We start from the raw sequence: 22,079 nt of genomic DNA, 5'->3' as shown, positions 1-22,079 counted from the left end.
ATAACTAGATATCATCATTAGAATTACCTGGTAATCTCTGAAAATATATCTTTGAGTGGTGAATGACAAACCATGTTTATGAACAGTTGTAAATCGTTCAATGTATAGTTGAAAATCAGTCAAATTAGTCGAGAGGAAATTTTTTTAGAGAAACTATGAAACGCGCATTATATGTACAGTATGTAAGTATACAGTATACGGTACATGAGTGTATATGTATACAGTACAGTATATGTATGTATGCATACTGTGTGTATATATATATATATATATATATATATATATATATATATATATATATATATATATATATATATATATATATATATATATATATATATATATACTGTACATACATAAATATATAGATATAGATGTTTGATAAATGAAAAATCTTTCAAAGGTTATATTATGATAAAGGCACCATATTTTAAGATATAGTAATTCAGTTACCAGTTTCATACAATATATGAAATAAGGCAAATCTGTACAGGTTGTAGACAAGTTTCTTTTGAATTTATATAGAAGTGAACGGCCGTTATAGATAAGGGGTTATATTTATTCATGATCTCTTTTCTTAAAATAGGAAACTGCCATAAATGAGACATACCCTAAAGAAAATCTAGCAACTGATTAGGAAAGTTTCTATTATGTACATGAAGGTTACATAAATCAATTGAGTATTGAAATTTGGCATTTGTAGGTGCAAATTGAACAATTTACTAATTCTGTTAGTCAATTTGCAAACGAAAGTAATAGAGGATCATCATCATCATCTTTGTCTGCATTTTTTCCCACTTTTATGTGGGGTCGATGTTTCTGGCCAGCGTTCTCCATCTCCACTGGCCATATTTGTTTTGGCTAATTTTTCATGGCCGAATGCCTTTCCTGCCACCAACTCTCCCCATTTACCCGGGCTTGGGACCGGCACAAAGTTGATTCTGGCTTGCCCCCTCAGTGCCTGGGTTGTAAGTAATAGAGGATATAATGATTCATTAATTGATATTAGTAAATCAGGTACTTCCATATTGAGAAGTCTCAAGTTTTCTACTATTGTAAATGTTACTCCTTTAATCACTGGAAACATTCTTTATAATTTCTGGACACTTTTGTGCATACCAATTGATACCCTAATTTCCATTTGTTAAAGTATACTAGTTTTAGTCTAAGAACTCTATTTTGAGCAAACTCGGGAATCAAATCTGTTTTATTTATATAAAAATTTAATTATTCATTTAGATCATATGTAAAAACATTACAGTAGTTAATTGAATCTATTAAAAACATTTCTTCTTATTTCCGTTGGTTTTCATTAAAGAATAGCTATGAAAAGCATATATCAGTAGATTTTTAAATGGTCTTTTATTGTTTCAGTTTGCCTAAAAATGCATTTTAAATCTATTAAAAGCATTTCTTCATAATTCCATTGATTTTCATTAAAGAATAGCTATGAAAAGCAGAAAGATTTTTAAATGTTCTTTTATTGTGTTTCAGTTTGCCTATCAAAGCATTTTATTTATCCTAAATTGTAAGAGGAGTAATTCATGAAATATTTCTTTCAGGATACAGTTGATCGCCTGGTTGAGATTGACAAATGGCGATGTTTATTAATCATAAGAAGACTTCAGTTCTACTGCGCAAGTGAAATTTAGAGTCTGTGACTTCAAGAAAAGAAATAACATGCTATGGTTTAGATGTTGGGAGAATTAACTATTTTCAAAATCCTTGTGTAGATCTCTTTACAGTGAGGCGCTAAGTACCCCAATACGTATTACCTAATTAATCTGTTAAGTTAGCTGTTAGAATTTAATCGCAAAACCTTTTTCTACAAATACTAAAATCTGTTGCTGCCTGTGTTATATAGTTTTCATTTTACATTATACTGATTAAGTCTTAACTACATAAACTCTGCTGTCAATTTTTTATTTGGAAATTTTAACAAAGCTTATATTCAAGTTATAATTTCTCTTTAACTTGAAATATCACTGAAACAGCACTTCAGCAACTTTGATCACCATCTCAGTCATTTGCTAAATTAACTATATTTACTAGAAGCCTCAATATTAAATCTCACTCACTAATGCATTATCATCATTTGAAAATTTTACTTATATACTATTTTTTTTTCTTTTTTTTATTTATACTAGGTGTAAGAATGTTGATAATTACTAATTGTTTTATGAAGATTATAGAAATATGTTATATAGTTTTCAGTTGTGTGCCACTGAATTCAAATTTGATTTAACCATAACGCTTGTATGTTTGTTATAATTTCTATATAGAATTTGAAGTGACACAAACACTTGATCATCATACTATTATAAATCAGAAAACATATCAGCTAAATCTTTTGATACTTATATTAAATAGCTAGTTTTCAATATTTAACTTACCCGGTGATTATAATAGCTGCAACTCTGTTGCTCTACAGAAAAATCTAAGGTAAAACTCGCCAGCGATCGCTACACAGGTTGCGGGTGTGCCCAACAGCGCCATCTGTCGTCCAGATACCCAGTACTCAATGTAAACAAAGACTCAATTTTCTCTCTGTCGTGCTACCGACAAGACGTACTTACTCGCTGTTGCTAGCTGGATTTGTTTTCACAACTAATTGGTGAAGTACATTATTCTAGTTTTGAGCTTTCGCTGTGCAGGCTTTCTTTTCACAAATCCTTGAACTCTTTTTGATTACGGATTCTTTGTTGATGACTTTTTGATAGTTTTTTAATTCCCCTTTGACCAATTCAAAATGGCTGACCCTTCACAAGTCCCCAAATTTAGGAAGTGCAATGCTAGGGACTGTTCAAGGCGTCTTCCGAAGGCCTCTATCGACCCTCACACTGTTTGTTCCAATTGTCGGGATAAAACCTGTCAATTGGAAGATCGATGTGAGGAGTGCGTTGGGCTTTCGGAATTCGATTTTATCGAATTCCAAAAGTATACACGTAGGCTAGAGAGAGATAGAGTTAGGAGAAGTTCCTCTCGTTCTATTGACATTTCCTCTCCTCATGCCCCACAACCTATTCCTTCCCCTGTAGTGGTTGCTCCTAATCCCCCTTCTGGCACTCAGGAACCTTCGATGGCTGATATGATGCGTGCCATCCAAGCTCTGGGTGAGAGAGTTGAGTCCCTGGCTAGTGACCGTAATCAGCTCATGGTGGATGTAAAGGAGCTGAAGTGTAAAAGTGCAGTGGGAAGTGGTAAAGTGAGTGATAGTGTTGTGGATAGTGTTGCGCTTGAGGGTTCGTCTGTTCGTGCCTGTCGTCCTCCTAGTCCGGGACCTCTTGCAAGCTCCCAAGTCCAGGGGAGAAGCAATGTCGTACGACAAATGGGTTCGAGAGGCTTTAATCAGCGAACAGACGTTCCCTCCGTGGTATCGGGCGTTTCTACCCAAGATCGCCCCTGCCTAACAAAGACGAGAGAGCCCATTTATACCTCGTCTTCGGAAGGTGTTTCTCGCAAGAAACCATGGACCAAGGTCTCACGACCGTTAAAGCGCAAGTCGGTCCCTTCCGCACAAGTCCAACGGCCCAGCTGTAGCCACTGGGTCAGTTCGGACTCGCTGCAGTCATCCGATGACTGCTCACCTCCTAAGAGAGGCAAAGCGGTACCGCTTCAGACAGTTACACCGTCTGTCGCCGCACCTGCTCCTGTAGACCCTAAGTGGTCTTTACTGCAAGACATGCAGTCTCAACTAACGTCGCTTATGCAGGACTTTCGTGCGGAGAAGGTTGCTGCCGCACCAACTAGTGCAGCTCCTTGCCTACAACCACCCACACGATCGATTGTGCGTCCTGGGGACGCTGAGGTAACCTTCTCACGCACTCCAGTCGAGAGAGTTCCGCCACCCATGCGTTCCAGTGTGATCTGCCAGCCGCATGTTGACGTTAAGCGACGCACGCAGGTATCCGTTGACATTCGTGAGGTTCAACAACCGTCAGAGTTGTTTTGTTTTGACGCGGTGCGTCAACCTCCGCAACCCAGTGTGGTTGCCACTGCTCACTCACATCAGTCTAGACAGTCTGGAGTAGACGCTGTGCGTCCCCGCGCTGCTATGGTTGTTGCCAGCTCACAGACTGGGCAGCAGTTCCATGACGTTGCGTCTGGCTCAGTCACGCATGCACCCGTGCGACCGGACCCAGCTAACCAGCCGTTACCCACTCCGTTGCCGTTCCCTCATCAGTTTTCGGATGAGGGACTTTCTGATGATGATGGTGCTGCACACGTAGATGAACCGCATTCAGAACTGGACGAGCCTAAGTCTACGCAACCCTCTTTGGACTTTAGGAAAGTTTTGGCCCTGTTCAAAGAGATGTTTCCGGACCAGTTTGTGTCTGTGGCTCCGCGTTCTCCTCCGTCAGAGTTTGTGTTAGGCATGCCGTCAACCACTCCTGCCTTTACTAGACTCGTCCTCGCACGCTCGTCCAAGAGAGCTTTGCGGGTGATAGGAGAATGGCTGCAGTCCAAAAAGAGTTTAGGGAAGACAGCTTTTACGTTTCCCCCTGCTAGACTCTCTTCTAGATCGAGCGTCTGGTATGCCACGGGAGAAGTTCTCGGCTTGGGAGTTCCTGCCTCTGCCCAGGGCGACTTCTCAAGTCTTGTAGACTCTCCCCGCCGCCTAGCCATGAGACGCTCAAAGATATGTTGGTCATCTTCGGACCTGGACCACCTTTTGAAAGGTATCTTTAGAGCCTTCGAGGTTTTTAACTTCTTAGACTGGTGTCTAGGAGCTCTAAGCAGAAAGATCTCTCTGACGGAGAAGGAGACTTCCTTGCTCATTATGTCCTGCATGGACAAGGCCGTACGTGATGGGTCTAATGAGCTTGCTGCATCTTTTGTGTCCGGAGTCCTTAAGAAGCGTGAAAACCTATGCTCATTCCTTTCAGCTGGAGTTACACCATGCCAGAGATCCGAACTTCTGTTTGCTCCTCTTTCCAAGTGCCTTTTTCCAGAGGATCTGATTAAGGAAATTGCCGCTTCCCTGATACAGAAGGATACTCACGATCTTGTTGCGTCCTCTGCTCGCAAAGCCACCCCTTTGCCTACCTTGTCAGCTAGACCAAGGATGGACACTCCAGCGTCCCGTTTTATTCCGCCCTTTCGTGGCAGAGCCTCCAGCAGAGGAGGTGCTCGTGCCGAAGGGAGACGTGGAAAGAAGAAAGGAACCAAGTCCTTTAAAGGCAGAGTCTGACTGCCAGCTTCTTCAGACAGCAGTGGGAGCCAGACTCAAGAACTTCTGGCAGATCTGGGAAAAGAGAGGCGCAGATGCACAATCTGTGAAGTTGCTCAGAGAGGGGTACAAGATCCCGTTTGTACGAAAACCTCCTCTAGCAACGTCTCCCATCGATCTCTCTCCCAGGTACAGAGAGGAAGACAAGAGACGAGCATTGAAACAGGAAGTGTCTCTCTTACTAGAGAAGGGAGCGGTAGTCAAAGTCCTGGACCATCAAACCCCGGGATTCTACAACCGTCTCTTCTTGGTGTCGAAGAAGACAGGAGGATGGAGGCCGGTGCTAGACGTCAGTGCGCTGAATGTCTTTATCACAAAGCAGACGTTCTCCATGGAGACCACAAAGTCGGTTCTAGCAGCGGTCAGAAGGGAAGACTGGATGGTCTCGTTAGACCTAAAGGACGCCTACTTCCACGTCCCCATCCACCCGGACTCCCAACCTTTTCTGAGATTCGTTTTCGAAAAGGTTGTCTACCAGTTTCAAGCCCTGTGCTTTGGCCTAAGCACAGCTCCTCTTGTGTTTACGAGGATGATGAGGAATGTAGCCAAATTCCTTCATTTAGCGGACATCCGAGCCTCCCTCTATTTGGACGACTGGCTTCTCAGAGCTTCTTCCAGTCGTCGCTGTCTGAAGGATCTAAAGTGGACTCTAGATCTGACCAAGGAATTGGGTCTCCTTGTCAATATGGAAAAGTCACAAGTGGTCCCATCCCAAACTATTGTGTATTTAGGGATGGAGATTCACAGTCTAGCTTTTCGGGCTTTTCCGTCGGCCCCCAGAACAAGCCAAGCCCAGTTATGCATCCAGAACATGCTGAAGAAGGAACGATGTTCAGTCAGGAAGTGGATGAGTCTGATAGGGACGCTATCATCCCTGGAACAGTTCGTGTCATTAGGAAGACTACACCTCCGTCCTCTTCAATATCACCTAGCATTTCACTGGAAAAAGGACAAGACGCCAGAAGCGGTCTCGATCCCCATTTCCGAGAAGATGAGGTCTTGCCTGACATGGTGGAAGGACAGTATCAGCCTCAGAGAGGGTCTGCCCCTGGCTGTTCAGACTCCCAACCACGTTCTCTTCTCGGACGCATCGGACGTAGGCTGGGGTGCGACATTAGACGGTCGGGAATGCTCGGGAATATGGAACTCGAGTCAAAGGACAATGCATATCAACTGCAAGGAGCTACTGGCAGTACATCTGGCCTTGAAAAGCTTCAGGTCTCTCCTTCAAGGCAAAGTGGTGGAGGTGAACTCGGACAACACCACTGCTTTGGCGTACATCTCCAAGCAAGGAGGGACCCACTCAATGACGTTGTACGAGATCGCAAGGGACCTCCTCACCTGGTCAAAAGGTCTAAACATATCGCTAGTAACGAGGTTCATCCAAGGCAACTTGAATGTCATGGCAGATTGTCTCAGTCGGAAGGGACAAATACTTCCAACAGAATGGACCCTCCACAAGGATGTATGCAAGAGACTTTGGGCCACCTGGGGCCAGCCAACCATAGATCTCTTCGCAACCTCGATGACCAAGAGGCTCCCAATATATTGCTCACCAATCCCGGACCCAGCAGCAGTTCATATAGATGCCTTTCTCCTAGATTGGTCACATCTGGATCTATATGCATTCCCTCCGTTCAAGATTGTCAACAAGGTACTGCAGAAGTTCGCCTCTCACGAAGGGACAAGGTTGACGCTAGTTGCTCCCCTCTGGCCCGCGAGAGAATGGTTCACCGAGGTACTTCGATGGCTAGTAGACGTTCCCAGAACTCTTCCTCTAAGGGTGGACCTTCTACGTCAGCCACACGTAAAGAAGGTACACCAAGGCCTCCACGCTCTTCGTCTGACTGTCTTCAGACTATCGAAAGACTCTCGAGAGCTAGAGGCTTTTCGAAGGAGGCAGCCAGAGCGATTGCTAGAGCAAAGAGAACATCCACCCTCAGAGTCTACCAATCGAAGTGGGAAGTCTTCCGAAACTGGTGCAAGTCAGTATCTATATCCTCGACCAGTACCTCTGTAACTCAAATAGCTGACTTCCTCTTATACCTAAGGAAAGAACGATCTCTTTCAGCTCCCACTATCAAGGGTTACAGAAGCATGTTGGCATCAGTCTTCCGTCACAGAGGCTTAGATCTGTCCAACAATAAAGATCTACAGGACCTCCTTAAGTCTTTTGAGACCACGAAGGAGCGTCGTTTGGTTACACCTGGTTGGAATTTAGACGTGGTACTAAGATTTCTCATGTCAAACAGGTTCGAGCCACTACAATCAGCCTCCCTGAAAGATCTCACCTTAAAAACTCTTTTCCTGGTATGCTTAGCCACAGCTAAAAGAGTCAGTGAGATTCATGCCTTCAGCAAAAACATCGGATTTTCATCTGAAACGGCTACATGTTCTCTACAACTTGGTTTTCTAGCCAAAAACGAGCTGCCTTCTCGACCTTGGCCGAAATCGTTCGATATTCCAAGCTTATCGAATATGGTTGGAAATGAACTAGAAAGAGTCTTATGCCCTGTAAGAGCTCTTAAGTTCTATTTAAAACGAACTAAACCTTTACGAGGCATGTCTGAAGCTTTATGGTGTTCTGTTAAGAAACCATCTTTGCCTATGTCAAAGAATGCTTTATCCTATTTTATCAGACTGTTAATACGAGAAGCTCATTCCCATCTGAGTGAGGAAGACCAAGCTTTGCTGAAGGTAAGGACACACGAAGTTAGAGCTGTCGCAACTTCAGTGGCCTTTAAACAAAATAGATCTCTGCGAAGTATAATGGACGCAACCTATTGGAGAAGCAAGTCAGTGTTCACGTCTTTTTATCTTAGGGATGTCCAGTCTTTTTACGAGGACTGCTACACTCTGGGACCATTCGTAGCAGCGAGTGCAGTAGTGGGTGAGGGCTCAACCACTACAATTCCCTAATTCCATAACCTTTTTAATCTTTCTCTTGAAATGTTTTTATTGTTGTTTTTTGGGTTGTCCGGAAGGCTAAGAAGCCTTTCGCATCCTGGTTGATTTGGCGGGTGGTCAAAGTCATTTCTTGAGAAGCGCCTAGATTAGAGGTTTTGATGAGGTCCTGTTGTATGGGTTGCAACCCTTGATACTTCAGATCCTAGGGGTCGATCAGCATCCTAAGAGGATCGCGAGGCTCCGTAAGGAAGACGTACTTAAAAAGGCAGAGTAATTGTTCAAGTCGACTTCCTTACCAGGTACCTATTTATTTAGTTTTTGTTATTTTGATAACTTCTAAAATGAAATAAAACTCTTAGCTCATAACAATGTAAACATATATTGCTGGTCTCTACCCACCCCCCTGGGTGTGAATCAGCTATTATAATCACCGGCTAAGTTAAATATTGAAAAATGTTATTTTGATAATAAAATAAATTTTTGAATATACTTACCCGGTGATTATAAATTAAAGGACCCTCCCTTCCTCCCCAATAGAGTCGCAGTGGAACGAGGAGAAAATTGAGTCTTTGTTTACATTGAGTACTGGGTATCTGGACGACAGATGGCGCTGTTGGGCACACCCGCAACCTGTGTAGCGATCGCTGGCGAGTTTTACCTTAGATTTTTCTGTCGAGCAACAGAGTTGCAGCTATTATAATCACCGGGTAAGTATATTCAAAAATTTATTTTATTATCAAAATAACATTTTTTCATAAACAAACATTGCAGTATCTTTAGGTAAATTTTCTCTTCTTTTTACGAAAATGACGTAGAAAATCTTCAATTTGATTACATGGTGTAATGTGTTTTTGAAGCTATATGTTTATCACAAGTCCAGATAATTGATCTTAACTTTTAATATATTTTTGTGACCTAAAGTTCAACTGCTGACCAGTTTCTCAGTCAGGTGAGGTCATATGGGGTGAAGATCTTTTCTATTCCGTGATGTCTATTCTTCATTGTATTTCTATGATTCTGTGCTCTTGGTGACACCTGTGGATATTAGACTAAGGCTGATAGATTGGAAAGCGTCTCAACAAGTTCGGATTTCTTACCCTGTGGTTTACCTTATGATGTTATAAGGTTTTGTTTGTATCCTTACTTTTCATTATTTCTTCCTATTCTGTAAATATTTGTTCGTCGTTAAGCTTTACCTTTAATCAGAACACATCTTTTGCACCTTGATGACATAAAATCTGGCGATTGTTATGGTTTTTTCGGAGTTCTCCGCTCAGATACAGCATTTTTTTGTGATTAACCAAGTTTCAGCAGCAGTAATTTTGTTCTCCTTTTCCTGCTCTGTTTGGTGTGAAGCCTGTTGATGGTTTTGAGTAATCTGGGGAATTGCACATGAATGACATTATACGGTTAGATCGTAATTCTTACCCTATGTTAATTGCCAGTTTTGAACATGCAGTGGTAAACTTTGGTAAGCTATCAAGTTTGTATTGTTAGTGACTGATTATATATGAAGGTTCTGTCCTAGAAGTTATTTTCTCCTAGGATCTATAGGCTGATACATTAAAAAGAAGTTTTCTGACATCCCTTTTCATAGATATTTCCGAGACTGATATTTTATTATTGGTTAATGGTTGATGGTTTGTCAAAATTTAGAGTGTATCTAGCTTGAAAATTTATTCCTAATCAAATCCTTGAACATGATAATTTAGTCTTTCTTAAAATATACTTCTCTTTTCATGGTAGGTTTAATGTGTTTTTATATGAAAAATATCGATCTCATTCGATGTAATGATTTCACAGCTTAGTTTCCTTTAAATAGCAGTTTTTCTGAAGGCTTCCTGTTGGTCTCCTCTTTAAGGAATACCGCATTTCCCATGTCATAAAACGCACTTTTTTTTTCTCGAAAAATGCCCCTCCCCCCCAAAAGAAAATTACCCTTGTGTCTTAATATTAAGTAAAAGTTGTTTAGGGGAGTTTGGCAACCCTCTAACACCCAACTAATTACGTACAAGCACTCACCTGACATAGAATATAAACCTAGTTATTTCAAAATACACAAAAAACAAAAGAAAATTTACTGTGCCAGACTGAAATCTCACTAGAGAAGCTGATAAGGCATTGCTGCTATGATAGCTTGTAAAATCCTCAATTTCTTTTTTTCCAAAAATTGCTTTGCTAATTTAAGAGTGCGTCTTACCACTTGTAGCGTCTTATGACACGGGAAATATGTTAGTTGATATTTAGATTATTTATAGATATCTGAAAAGTTTGATAAAGTCAATAGGATCCAATAGTTAGTTCTTAATAATGGTAATAATTTCACATACTGTATTGGTTTCCAGGTATGTTCACCCTAAGGGCATCAGTATGTCTATGCTTTTCTTCTTAGACACTTATTATTAGTTGTAAATATTTTCAAGAAAATTATGTAAAGGCTTATGATCTTCCCACATTAATTGAAAATATTTCCTTCATACTTAGGTTTGCAATGTTTAAGAAGGTTTTTGTAAGTTTCCAGATTATGCCTACCTTAAGGAAATTTTTAGGTCACTAGCTGACAGTGTATAAAGAGCCAGTTTGGTTTCAAGAGATTTTAAATCGTTCTTTGATTTGTTTTCCTGATGAAGGTGATGCGGTCTGGTTTCAAGTATCTTCTTAGAGTAAATTTCTGATATTGTGCATGTTTGTTCTTTGATCTGTTAAGTTACTTTGGATATTCCTTGCTCTACAGATTTTTTTCAGATAATTCTGTTTGAAAGATAGTTTTTTGGTCAGTTCGGGGTATAAAGCAATTTCTTTAGTAATCAGACTTTTTTGGCAGCACTTGGTTCAATTTTTTTTGGCAGATTTATCCAAGTTTTATGGATTTTGTCTGGCCAAAGATTGGCTATTTGATAATGCCATGATCTGCCGAGCTTTGGTGATTATACTCCTTAGTTCTTCTTCATTTGTGTCTACATCTTTTCCCACTTTTATGTGGGGTCGATGTTTCTGGCCAGCTTTCTCCATCTACCTCTGTCTCACACATCATCACCGGTTAATCCCTTTGATCGAAGGTCATCTTTGATACAGTCCATCCACCTTCGCTTTGGTCTCCCTCTCCTTCTCGTTCCTTGTGCCGTACTGCGCACTGGGCCATGGGATGATCTCCATTAATACTCCCATACTCCTCAGTTCTGATTTGCCTAAAATTTCTTTTGTAGCACTCCTTGACCTGTGGAGTTATTTCAGTAACTCCTTAGCAATGGATTGTGGGGAAATTCAGGCTCTTCATGTTTTTTATAGCTTATTTGGGATACTAATTAGTCTATGACTGTAATTTGATTTATTAGTTTTGAGCATTCCCTCGTTTGCAGGATTCTGTATTTTTGTAGCACACTGATTTATTCAGGACACCACTTTGTCTTTGGAGTTTTTTAGCCCTATTACTTTGTCAATTCAGTTATTCATAACCTGTGTTAGCCTTGGAAGAAATTCTGGACACACTCGCCTTTAATGTCATTTAGAATATTTCAAGGAGGCTGTCTTAAGCACTCATCGGATAATGAAGTGATCTGTAAGTTATCTGGAGCACTGTATTGCCCTTGTTAATTACTGTATTTAGAGCAAGCTATTGTGTATGGAATTATCTGCTACACACCTCGGTCTAAGGAGCTATTTTCCACACTCATTGGATTAATTATTTCATGCCACTTATTGTTTCCATGTATCTATTCAAGTAATTCCTTGTTTCATCTTTTTCAATCTTGTTCTCAAGAGTTCCAGTTCTTTTGTCAATCTTTAGACCATAGAGTTATGTAATTGGTAGATTTAAGATTTATGTACATTTCAAATAATTTTGCTCTTATCCTTTTGGGTGAATATTTAAAAGAGAACTTCTGTATCATTGGAATTCAAGGTATGTTCCTCACATGTAACACTTTAGGTTTTTCTTCCTATGCTATCTCCCAAACAATGATAAAACTAGTGATAAATTAGCTTCATCCCCATTTGTCTCTTAAATAAGAAAATATTAAAAGCATATTATTTTGTAAATTTCTTGTATAATGCTAAAGGAAAACCATATAGGCTACATTAATTAACTTTTCCTTTCCTTTCCGTTTATTAAAAAGGATGTATTCCCTTTTACAAATTTGCTTTCTAAGTATGAAAATAAACTAAAATCTTTTGATTTATATATTAAAGAATAGTATAGTATCTTGTATTATTCTTTAATGTATGAATAATTCTTAAATGTTTTCAAATTTCATCTCAATACATTTGTGAATACTTACACAGTATATTAGTCAAATTTCATCTCAATACATTTGTGAATACTTCCACAGTATATTAGTCAAATTTCATCCCAATACCATGTGTGAAAGATTCTTAAGTACTTGCCAAAATTCATCTTAATACCATGTGTAAACTATTTTTAAATAACCATATTAGTCAGATTTTGTCCCAATTCCATGTGTGAGCCATTCTTAAATACTAGTCAAATTTTGTCCCAATATACATTCTCCATTTGACCTTTTGTATTATTTTGCAACAGTTTCTCTCTCTCTCTCTCTCTCTCTCTCTCTCTCTCTCTCTCTCTCTCTCTCTCTCTCTCTCTCTCTCTCTCTCTCTCTCTCTCTCTCTCTCTGAGCTATGAATATACCTTGAAAAACAATATAATAATTGTTTAAAGTAAGAGATTTTATCCGTGTTTTCAAATAAGGTTAAATTATGAAGAAGTTCTCTTTTACTTCAACCTGATGCTCACCTGCAATTTCAGATCTCCCACTCCCCATCCTTGATCCTTCCTTTATCCCAAAATTTGGAAATGTTTTAAAAAATTGGACTCGCCTCATATGGCTGATGAGTCTCCCGTTGCCCCCCTCCTCTTTGAGCATCAGCATTTGCCTATTTGTTCCTCGTCACAAAAAGGGCTAAAGAGTCCATGAGGTAGACCCTAATCTTAACTAGAGTACTCACTTGTTCTTTTAGACTGTTATTTCATTCCCCATGTACAGAATTTGTTCATTTTTCTACTGATGTCATGAGAGCTGTAGATCATTGCCTCAGCTCAGATATATTGTACTTGTCAAAAGCAGACAGCCTGTATTGGTAAACATATTGGACTTTAGTCTGCTTATTGATCCAGCTGGCTTGTCAGTGCAGGTTTTATCCAGATTACTAAAGTCATGAAAAATGATGGTTGTGTTATACCGTTATTAACTTGCGCAAAAGCCTCAAATTCTTTAAGTATGTAATGGTTTACGAGATGTTAGAATTTGACATAAATTATATTATTTATATCAAATATTTCAGAATCTTTAAGAAGCTTGTATTGTAGGAGGTTATAATGTTAAATGTCCAGGTTTTAGTACTATCATTTTCATTTCTAGCTAAGTTGTATGCACTTGTGTCAATGACAAAAATATCAAATTTGTTATGAACTGTGTAATGTAAGTAGTGGAAATTCTGTCTAATGTAAAAGGATTGTGATTCAATGTGCTTCAGACATGTTTATGCTCTTTTTGAAGTTAATGTGTAATTGATGGTAACTGTTATTTCTAAATTTTTTATTAAAATTAAAGTTCGAGTATAATTAAACTACTGTATTAAAGTTTAATAAGTATACTTAACGTAAGTGTTTCAAGGAATTAGGTAAGAGGGTCATTTTCAAGTCTTGCATTTCAGAGCTTTCTATTATGGCGAGATACCGGGGCTCACTGAAAAGGTGCACAGCTCAGTTCATAAACTCCATTTTGTTTCTTGTCTCGTGTCATTTGTGCCCTTGACATAAAGGAGGGATAAATAACACTTTGATCATTTTTAGATGAATTGTGTAATAAGTTCTTGAATAAGTTATGTTGACTGGAAAGCTGTCCAGGTGTGTGTATGCATGTGTTTGTATTGTTTAAAGGGAAGGAAAACTGATTTGGTTTAATGAATGGATTATAAATCCTTGACAAAGAATCTTGTCAGGTTTGGTTTTTGTGTAAACTGCAAAATTTACTGGTTATATGGCAAAGATTTTTTTATTGCCTTATATTGGTCAGGGTATGAAAGTTCCATTTTTCATAAAATTGCTTCCTTTGCATATCCTCATACCTGTGTTTTAAAGATGCATTGATTTCTGGGTGGCTTTATTGGTTAATGCAATAGTACTGATGTTCAGAAATAGTCCTGTCTTAAAATAGTATCCTCCCTTGAAGAAAATTCATAACATTGTAAAAGACATATTTGGTTTTTTACACTTGCAAAATATTGAGTATTTGGAATATTGTAATCAAAAGTTCGTTAATGCCCTGAACATAAATAATTCATAATCCGTTTTACTCCTTTTTAATTCTGTGGCTATCCTTGTGGTTATATATTTTAACAATCTATTGACCTTGTAAGATTATTAGATTATGCACTGGATCGTGGGCAGGTTTATATCTGACAATTTTTGTGTAGCCATTTTAGCTTGCGTTCGTTTGTTAGATGAAAAGGCCAGTTTTTATCTTAATTCATTAGGTAACTTGTATCAATTTAAACTATTTGAAAGTAACGTAAACTTTGATTAGCTTTGTAATGATTGAAATACTTCACATTCAGAGCATGGATAGTTATGAAAGTAATAACTAATCTTACTCGTGAATTGTGATGAGAAATTTACAAATTGCCATACTGAAAAAGGGTAAAATTTAAAATGTTACAGTACTACATTAAAGGTTGTTTTTCGATGTCTCTGAAGGTTATAATCTTGCCAAAGGCAAAGTACTTACTACTGATCTTTTTTAAGTAAATATCTCTGAGCCTAAACCCTTTGAGAATACCATTGGTTTAGTTGTTTGCTGTTATGGGATCAGAGCTCGCTTAAGATAGAGTAGTTTTAGTATTAAATTGAGAATTATAAGATTAGTTTAAAGATAATCGATCGAGCTGCAACAGTAATGAAAATAGAATATGGGTAATTGAATGTTGCATAACCTAGCTACCTTAGTTTTACTTTTTGTTCCACGACACAGTGAAATACGGTAACTCACACCCATGCTCACACCTTGCTTTTCTCCATCTCTCAAAAACCAGAATGGGGTAGTGTCATCAGTGCACCTCGCAGGATTCTATTTAGATGTTACTCTTGAGTGTCTTGGCAACGTTCCGTCAAGCCATAGCTTTATAGCCTTCAGCTTTACCCCCTCCTTTCCTGCATTCATTCTTCCCCCTGGTTGCACTTCTCTGACTGGGAATCCTGTGATTAGCATTTTTAAGAGGGAGTTTGCATTCAAATCGGGAATATAGCCCAGTGCTTGAGCATCTGAGGCTATTCAGCACGAATAGCCTCAGATGCCCAAGCGCTGGGCTATATTCCTGAATTGAATGCAAGCTCTCTTAAAAATGCTAATTACAGGATTCCCAGTCAGAAAATATTTCTTTTTATGTCTTACTGGTAATGAGATCAATTGTTTTTAAAGCCGCTTTTACACTCTGAGATGGTTATTCATTGCACATTGGTATAGCAAATGGATTAAAACCCAGTAAATTTTGTCGTATTTAATTGTGGTGAGAATTTGCAAATATTGAATGTTGGGACTTGGTGCTTTGAAGTGTCAAGAATTCCACTGCAAGGAATGAGGGATTACTCTGCTAGTGTTGAGTGATTGGTGTGTGATTCTTATTGAGAAGTGAGGTTTTTTTTTAGGCTAATTCCTTTTAATAGAGTATGTCCCAAGGTGGACAAGGGAAGTCAGGTTTTTTTTGTGGTGTTTCCTTAAAGAAGTTAGACAGGAAATCTTTTAGTTAGAGACTTGTTGAAGGGTCTGAATTGGGATTGCAGGTTTTTAATGTAGAATTAGGGTGGGTTTGACATAATTTACATAGCGCAATTCCTGAAGAAATTTCATTTAACTTTATGATAAGATAAAACTTATCCTCTATCCATTTAGCAAGTAGTACAACACTCACTCAGTTTCTCAATGGTAAAGCTTCAAACTTGAGTTTCTTCAAAAAATTATTTTCCAAGTTGACAAGAGTGTAGAATCATCAGCATTTTGAAATAGCCCGTGTTATAATCTTAAAATGCATTAGAGTAGAAACATTGCTCGATGTTTTAGTATTTAACCTGAAAATTAAAGATTTTCTGAGATAACTATATATTCAACTTAAAAGTTTAGTTTTTATATAAATTTAAAAAAAAAATTCTTTAAAGAGCAAATTATTTTCTTGATTTTACCATTTTGATGTATTAATCACGTATTTCCTTATTAATCAAAGGAGAAAATTTTAGTTTCCTTAAAGACACCAAGAAGTTAGTTATAGATTACAATTTGTCTTTTTATTCATATAGATTTTCCTAATAATAAGTAACTTGTATAGAAATAATAATAACGTCCTGTGTTTCTCTGTTACGAAAAAATTTCTAGTTTTTCATTCTGAATTAAAGCGCTTAATGAATTCATCATTGTTAAGTATCATCATATTGATGAACTGCTGGGTATTATAGATAAGTATTTAATAATCTAAAGATATATTTGCCTTTGGTCCTTTTTTAACCACCTAAGACTGAAAGGTATTTGCGAGCTCAGAGACGTTCATGTTATGAACAATACTAAAATCATATCTTCTATCTATTATGTGTTCATCTTGTTCCGTTTTACAGTAGAGAATATCCTACTCCCCGATTGTAAGCTATGTCTGTCTGTCTCTTCAGTCTGAGCTTATTTTGGTAACTTTATAAAGGCATTTTAAACTTCATTTCATGTTGGGTTAATATAAAGTCTGTTGAGGTAAAATATCCAGAAAGTATGAAATTATTTTGATAACTAAAAACAGCTTAATCGTAACTATATTGCCCGTAACTTGTGATATATTAAGATACACAGGACCTGAGTAAAATATGTAATAAATAATAAAAGATCATCGCTTATGGTTATTGGCTGAAGATATCTTATTCAGGGAATATATGCTCAAGGTAGTATAGTTAGGGGTTATGAATAGAGAATAGTATAGTAAGAAATTAAAAGGTGAGGAGACTGTTATGAATAATTATATGATGATAGTAAATTGAGGCCTCATGTCCTAATTATACTGTAGTAAGGGATAACAAGCTGAAGATAGTATATTAAAGGTGAGGATAGTATCTAGGGGTTAACTGTATTTAATTCTATAGGTATATTGTATATATTTGGGGTATTGGTTGTAAGCCTAAGTGTGTCATTAGGAATCATATGAACTTTAAAGTAAAATTTAATCTACCCCAAACTGTGGGCAAGTACAGTATTTTAATTAGATTATGTTTTATAACACTGTCTATCTGCATGTTAAACAAAAGCTATTTCCTTAGGGTTATTTTTTATGAATAATGTCGTTAGCTGTTTTTTTGGGTTAAAATCGCTTTCCAGCTTTATTTTAGGGTTTGCATTTGAGAACTTTATTACACAGCTAAAATGATTCAGGTGTCCACGTGTAAGGTGAATGCGTACTTCGGTCCGATCTGACTGTCTGCTGGGAGGAGTAGCAAGGATGGTCAGGGCAGTAGTCTTGCACGGCTCTTCTCTTTTACCCGACTCAATCGTGTGCATTAAATGGGGCGAGACAGGGAGGCACCTTGGCATTTGTGAATCTTGTCTGCTTTTGAGTGAGCTTCAGGTGTCTGTAGTAATGGATCGTACTGAAATTGCATAAAGGCCTGAAAATGAATTTTATTTCTTTTATATTTTTACTTTATTTTTCATTCTAGAAATATTAATGATTTTTTCTTGTCTAAGAGTATAATTTCATGTTTTATTAAAATATTAACCTAACTCTATAATCGGTGGAATCTACCTTATAGTAATGTAAATAATGACATGTCTTTTACTACTTCAACTCCAGGAGAGCTCCAAACTATTCCTGAAGTCTTTGAATTACAATCCTGATATCAATGTTTGTAAAATTATTAATAAAAAGGAAAAGAAAGAAAAAAAAAAGAGGGAAAAGGAAAGCATTCAAGGGCCTAGTAACATTGCTTCTCTAAAGAAAATTTTGCATTAAGTTTCTGGTTACTAGGTGGGACAGGGGATGGCCTTGGTGGGCTTTCCTTTTCCTTCTTTTTTTATTAATAATTTTATATTTCTATTAGACAAAGCACTGCTTACTTACACAGTCATGAAATGTGTAACCTCAAATGCTGAGCTCCAAATGCTCACCAACAGTTAAAACAAGACTGCTTGGAAAAACAAAGACAACTGAATGCTATGTCATATTGTTACACCATATTGGATGAAGGGTGACTCATCCAAGAGCCTTTCTTCATCGAATGAGGTTAATGCATGACAAACATTAAGTTTTCTTTTAATCTAGGGCATTTGAAGATATCAGAAAATGGGGTTTCATTAATTTGATATATGTCATTGACTACTTAGTGTTTTCATTATATAACTAAATTGATAACACTGAAACCTGTGTCATGTATAACTTACAATCTTCTACAATAAAAGTCTTTATGAATTTCTTAGTCTTTCTTTACCTATACAGTAGTGTTAATAAGAAGCTTTAATGACATATTTAGGCACATTTTGTTCCTAAAATTTAAATATAATGAAGCTTCAAGATTATTCAAAGTTCTGAGGCTTTTGACCAATAATAACTAATGGAAATAAAGCCATTATTGTCATGACTTTAGTCAAGGAAAACCCTGTATTGCCAAGAGCTGTATTAAGAAGTGGATTTAGTCCAAAATGAAAGAAGAGCTTGGCCATCTTGACTTTGAATATATCAAATGACACTGGCAATGCTACTCTCATTCTCCAGTAGGGGATGAACGAACTCTATATGTGGGGGTGAATAATAATCTAAATGGACAAGTGACTAGTTAGGAGAAAGGACTATTTCATGAGCTCTTTTAGCTACTTTTCTTGAGGAATAAAGACATTTGCTGGTACTAGAAGGGGCAGGGGGGCCGTTTAGGGAGAATACTCTGTCATATGAGATATAATATAGGAAGAATACTTGTGTTGTTGCTTTTTAGTTTTTTCATTTTAAATAACCATTTTCTTATTTTTGTACCAGGAGAAATTAAATTAAAAAACTGTAACCATTTAAATGCATTTTATTTCAGAATTCTTATTATGTCACAAGGTTTGAACATGGTAAATGTATTCTACAATATTTGCTTATGGTCAATAACTTGAAAGTTTAATGTAGTTTGATATGAAAAACAAAAAGTTCGTTAAATATGATAAAGGAAACAGCAGTGCCACTTTCCTTTTAATGGAAGGCACATTGGGCATGCTGCTTACAGGCATCATATTAAGAAAGGAATACAATCAAATATCAATAGAGTATCTAAATAACTCTATTATTTTTACATCTTGTTGTAAATGTGTTACTTGATAAGGTATTACATTAGAATAGATGAAAATTCATTTGAGATACAAGTTATGGTCCTGAATGATGTTTATGGCAAAAAAAGGAAGATACATATATTAAATATAGGTAGATGGCCCAACATTTTGATGACTAATATAAGCATTACAGACTACTTTAGTCCTACTCTAGGTTCATTATGGTCATAGAGACGGAAAGGGTTCATTCATATTGAATACAATATGTTTGAATAGCTAATGAGAATAAATTTCTTCAGGCATAATGGAAATGAGACATCTTATGTTGAGCAATGCAGGGGTTTAGCACTCTACAACCCTTCTCTATAAGTCTTCCTAAATTTCAGAGGTAATAACAAAATAATCTGCATATAACAACTCCCACAACTCATTTCTGATCTCTTCACTCGACACATTCATGACAACCACAAAAAAAAAAAAAAAAATGGGCCGATCCCCTGGAGCAATACAGCAATACAACACAAACATCAAAGTTTTTCCCCACCAGCTGTTAATACTTTAGTCCTTTGCACACCATCTCTACTATTCTACCCAACTTCTCCCAGACTTTCCTCTTCAAGCACCATCTCTTGGTATTCTATCATGAGCCTCCTCTAGATTTACAAAAGCACAGAAGAGATTCTGCTTTCCCTCTAACCTTTTTTCCTGTAGCTTACTATAAAGATGACATCCACTGACACACTCCTTCCCTCATGGATCCATACTGCTGTTTCCTCATCTTTACAATCTCTCATCTAGTACCCTCTAAAACAATTTCAACCCATGCTCTGTTTAATTCCCCTGTAACCACCTCAATCCAAACTACTAACCACTGCCATCCAAATGCTAGGCCATCTACCTTAATTATTCAATATATGTAGTTATACCATTAGCACTGTTATGTCACTTTTTTTGCCATCAATTATCATTCAGGACCCTTGCTCTTATATCTTCAAGAAGTATTTTCGTCCATAAATTTTCTTTTTAATGCAATTATTATTGAGTAACACATTTACAAAATTTTTGAAATTCTCATTGTAACCAATATACATTTATAAGTTTTACAAGCAGTTTTAATGATCATTTGTATCAAATAAAAAATCTTGATCATCACAGTATTACATTGTACAGTATCTAAAAGAGCAACTGGTTTCAAGCATTTGATATCTACTTAGTAACCATTCTCTGAGTTCACATACCATTTACGTGAACTTATATTTTAGATTTGCAAAGTAATTCTACCTATAAAGCTACCTAATTTATTAAAGATACAATCTACATCTCTATTACAATTGAAAACTTAAATCACATTACCCTCTAAATCTGTAAGTATTATTTTATAGTAACCTTTAAATTACTCCTCTAAAATGCTGGTTGAAAGGAATCTTACAGGCAATCACCAAATTGTTTTAAGAAACCCATAACTAAGAAAAAGAGCTTCCCTATAGGTAATAATTCCTCCCAGTCCTGAATAATTAATCAATTATTTTATCTCTGAATTAGTGCCTTAGGTGCAAATCCGAAACCCCTTTAATTTTAACCTATTCATCAAGAATAAGTAGTGTCTCAGCCTTATCTTTACAAAACATTATTCCTAACTCTTACATTAGGTATAAACGACCCCTATAAGTCTTTCAGGTATTATTATTATTAATTGCTAAGCTACAACCCTAGTTGGAAAAGCAAGATGCTATAAGCCCAAGGGCCCCAACAGGGACATTAGCCCAGTGAGGAAAGGAAACAAGGAAAAATAAAATATTTTAAGAACAGTAACATTAAAATATTTCCTATATAAACTATAAAAACTTTAACAACACAAGAGGAAGAGAAATTAGATAGAATAGTGTGCTCGAGTGTGCCCTCAAGCAAGAGAACTCTAACTCAAGACAGTGGAAGACCATGGTACAGAGGCTATGGCACTATCCAAGACTAGAGAACAATGGTTTGATTTTGGAGTGTCCTTCTCCTAGAAGAGCTGCTTACCATAGCTAGTCTCTCTTCTACCCTTGAGCTTGAAGTTTGACATTAAAACCAATCTTAAAACTCTGAAAAATTTTGTGTATGTTGATTTAAAACTACAGTACTTTATCGATGGTTTCCTTCTCTTAAGACTACCCTAACTCAATAGCATTACTACTTTCATAAAACCTTTTATTATAAATTTAATCAGTAAAATGCTCCAAAACTACAATCTTTAATAACTATATGAGCAATATTCTACACTAGTAAAAGGCAGTTAATATAATTTTTTGTACAAAGAACATGCAAAGCTTAAAACCAGTTAACAGATTTCATTCTTTTATTAACTTTGCCATTCTAATGTTTTGAAACAAACATCAGTTCTCTAGATTGAAGAAAAATAAACAGGATCTTCTACTTCAAACAAGCATTTGGAATGGTATCCGTGACCAAAATAACTAAAATACTGATATTTTTGGTGAAATTGAAACGACTTAAGATAAAAAAACAATCGGCACATGAAAGACTTTCAACAGAAAGAAAAGAAATTAAAACAGTCCTGACCTCAGGGAGGAATACAATAGAAAATACATGGAAGCAAAGGAAGCAGCACAAAGGCTAGTATACAAAGCTATGACAGCTTTTGAAGCAAATATGAAAAA

At 37.0% G+C, this 22,079-nt stretch overlaps 1 long non-coding RNA gene across 1 annotated transcript in view; it reads left to right on the top strand.

Annotated features, from left to right (window-relative positions):
- The window catches only part of LOC137654378 (uncharacterized), a 31,135-nt gene extending 28,728 nt beyond the window's left edge, over positions 1–2,407 (top strand). Inside the window, exon 3 of the long non-coding RNA XR_011046627.1 lies at positions 1,563–2,407. This is a non-coding gene — a long non-coding RNA (uncharacterized lncRNA). The remainder of the gene's footprint in view (positions 1–1,562) is intronic.
- The last annotated feature ends 19,672 nt before the right edge of the window (positions 2,408–22,079 follow it).

This window comes from Palaemon carinicauda, chromosome 15 (assembly GCF_036898095.1).
Source record: "Palaemon carinicauda isolate YSFRI2023 chromosome 15, ASM3689809v2, whole genome shotgun sequence".
Lineage (NCBI taxonomy): Eukaryota > Metazoa > Arthropoda > Malacostraca > Decapoda > Palaemonidae > Palaemon > Palaemon carinicauda.
The sequence above is the reverse complement of the archived record's forward strand: the minus strand, read 5'-3'. Positions and strand labels throughout refer to the sequence as shown.